A 3,722-nucleotide genomic window follows, 5' to 3' on the forward strand; every position below is an offset into this window, starting at 1 on the left:
TCCTGTTACCGATTTTTGCTATCGCAATCCCAACAAATTAAATAACGACTCTAAAATGAAGGCTGGATAGAAATTGTAACAAATACTGCTGAAGTAGCCGAACATTTCAGCCTGTATTTTAGTCCACCATCGGTGAGAATCTGGAAGGGGAAATACTGCAAGCTGGAGTTGAGCCCGAGTATCACCTTAACCGGCTGGTAACACGTTCTCAACGGAAGCTCGGACTGTTGGAGTTGCGATACTTCAGCATCGAGAGAACAGAGCTGGCACAGTGATGAGAGCAAGCTATCGACTCCCACCAATTGCGACGCAGGTTCCCAGCTTGTGAATAAAATTAACGACAGCGAAGCAGCAGGCTCAGATAAAATTCCCCGTAACCTTCTAAAAGTGGCAGCCGACATTGATGCTCCACCTCTCACACAAACATTTTATAAGTTAATTGTCGACGGTATCTTCCCATCGGAGTATAAACTGGCGAGAGAAACTCCCATATTCAAGAAGGGTAAAATTACAGTATTCCTTTTTTCGGCACTGAAGTGACGTGCTAGTAAGTTGAGAAGTTTTCAATGTAGTATATTTCAATTCATAGAATTATTGGCAAAATTGTATTATCGATGAAAATGGGTATTAAGGATCGCGACGAGTGCTTTTTTTCTGTGGTAGTAGACCTGAAACTAAAGAGCACCTTTTTTTGGTATTATGACCGGATGTTTCCACTCTGAGGTGCCTCACAAATTGGATTTGGGAGGTAACCAAATTTGAAGTAGTGCTCTTCCTTGAATCTGTTCTCTTGGACTACGTAAACTCTTTGCCTAGTAAGAATGTTATCAACGTTATTCATCTACATCAACATGTTTTACCACTCGGCAAAGTCTCTTTTTGACTTGTGACTGTTTTTGCTTAGGTGGCATCATACACCACAAGCCTTTTTAGAGACATCAGCGCCAAGCCGGCCACTTCTGCTGGAGAGAACAGGACAGCCACAACACCGGGGACTTTATCCCCTACTCTTCTTTAAACCCTGGCTTCCACTAGCGACGCAAGCACAAGCATATGTAACTTATGCTATTTTATAATGAAAACTAATGTCGACATAAGCATCAAAATCAACCACGGCATCCGCCATTTTGCTCAAAATTTCCTTGTGCTTATGCTGTGTTTCGTTTTCACACAACACAAGCGAACGCAAGCATAACGGTAAGCACAAGGAAAAGGAAAAATTTTGATCCTTGTGCTTATGTTTGCGTCAACCCCGTTTTTACGGTGAAATAAGCGCTCTTGTGCTTGCGCTTGTCCTTGTGTCGCTAGTGAAAAGTAAACCATATTTAACGTCGATATGACGTAACAGTAATTCAACTGACAAACCTGAGGTCGGCGGTGCGCTCATTTTGCTCCCCCTTCTCCATCAGTGCTCCGTTTTGCGGGTATTTAAAACGTCGCTTTAAAGATTCCAGATATTTATTTTTCACCGCCTGCCTTGTTCATCCAATTGACGTTCCATTCTTCAACTCCATGAGGGTATATTTTGTTTAAAGATCCACTAAAACGCCGTTCGCGTTACAGTGACTTTCAACGCCATCGAAGGTTAACAAAAATTGGTGAAATTTCCAATTGTTACCGGAAGACTGTGCAGAGTTGAGTACAAATAAATACAAATAGCCAGACAACAGAGATTACAGATCCACTTAAGGTGTTCGATTCCTCCCTCTGTCTTTGTTAAACCCATAAGTTACCAGGTAATTTTCCATTTGGTTTCAGTGTTATACATAAGACCACACTTGGCTTGGCAAAATATTAGAAATACAGCTCACTTTGATTTCGGCTCGACGGGAGTAAGATTGTTGTCGAAGTCGGTTACTGGTCGCTTTTAAGATTTCAGATATTTATTTTCACCGCTTGTCTTGTTCATCCAATTGACGTTCCATTCTTGAGCTCCATAAGGGTATATTCTGTTTAAAGATGCACTAAAACGCCATTCGCTTTACAATGACTTTCGACGCCATTGTAGGTTAATTAAATGCATGTTCTCCCGTGCGCACCAGAGAAATCTGTGCATTACCCCAACCCCCTCAAACATTACAAAGTACGCAAAGAAGTCTCTATGCACAAAGACACCACTTAGCAGGGGAGTGACAGGCAAGACTTTACCGACACGGAAAAAAATAAAAATAAAGTTAAAAAAACGACGAAATGTTACCCATTTTCCAACTGGGATTGACATACTGGCAACCCAGTAAAAAAAATCATTTGGTACTGGCTTTACAGCCATCCGGCAACGATAACAAAGTACGGGCCCATTGCCAATCCGGATTTCCGTCACTTCACAGCACTCGCAAACAGCACTGGACTTAAGCCACGAACAATAGGTCAGTTAACATTAGCCACGGCCTCCTTAAAAATGTAATATTTTTTTACCCAATCAAGAAGTTGCTCACAGCAAGTCAAGAGCTGCGAGAGGGTCTATTATACTCTGGCGGTTTAAGCCAATTTTGAGTGTCGGTGTACGGTTTCAGTCTTATTTTTGGGGTGGTTTACGGTCAAGAAATTACCGCCCGAGCTAATGAGACCTGTGTCTTAGACCCGCCGATTGAGTTATCACCATAGCATTAAAATTGTGATGCTATAAGACGGTGCTATAGGTTTTAGTTGAAATTGCAAAACCTTTCTATGTTTTATTTAAAAGGCCTCAGTTGTTCAAAAGGTGGATATGACGCTATTAACCAGATAAATCACTATCCATTGGAGAGAGCAATTGGTATCGCTACGATTTATCCGGCGGATAGCGTTATCCATCGTTTGAACAACTGGGGCCCTCGGAGGTAATAAATGAAAGGAATTTATGGAATCTTTCGCTGGTCACCGGCTTTATGTTTAGAAATCGAGACATTTGAAACACTTTAGTGGGATATGCTATTTAGAAAGGGGTCTATTTACTTATTCGCAAATAAGTGTTTTGTTGCGATTGATACAACTTTTGGTTCATCTGTGTCGCTCGGGTCTGTCTGGAAACAACATTCGACTAAGAGAATAACTGTTATAGTTCATGTCCTGATTTACGTGTACACATTACCGAATTCATCTTTCGCCTCCCAAGCATACTTTCAATTGGGAGTAAAGATTGCATGACGAGCCAAAATACTCTTCGTTGTGTTGAATCCATCCGGCCATCCTGGCTCGAACTACGACATCAACAGTCGTGTAATTTCTGACCTTCGAGTGACATGGGAACGAGTTAGTGAGAAATTGAATATTCTGACGGCACGGCGTAGAGGACCGTAGGTGGCTATGGAATAGGTTAGGACTATTTAGGAGTTTGGCGGGAGTTTTTCATCATTCTACGTTTGTCAGTCGCTGATACTTTGACTTTATGCTTAAGTCTTTCGTCTCTTTCACATTTCGTGTATTTGATTGAGTATGTCGGTTTCTCCAGAGGTTCAGCAATTTATAAATAAGTCATTTAACAATTATTCCATGAGCGCGCGTTGGATATGAGATGGTAAATAGCCAACGAGGCGCGTAGCGCCGAGTTGGCTATAACCAGTCTCATATCCAACAAGCGCGAATGGAATAATTGTTTTATTAAATTCCTTAAACTTAAAAAGTTTGGAAGTACGAAATACGAGCGAAAAAAGGGAGAAAATCCTAGCGAAATCGAAAAAACTTGATGAAGATGCGATGTTGTGTAATACCTGGCGGTCAGACAGACGCAGGCTCATCACAAA

Source organism: Montipora capricornis, chromosome 8 (assembly GCF_036669925.1).
Source record: "Montipora capricornis isolate CH-2021 chromosome 8, ASM3666992v2, whole genome shotgun sequence".
NCBI classification, from domain to species: domain Eukaryota; kingdom Metazoa; phylum Cnidaria; class Anthozoa; order Scleractinia; family Acroporidae; genus Montipora; species Montipora capricornis.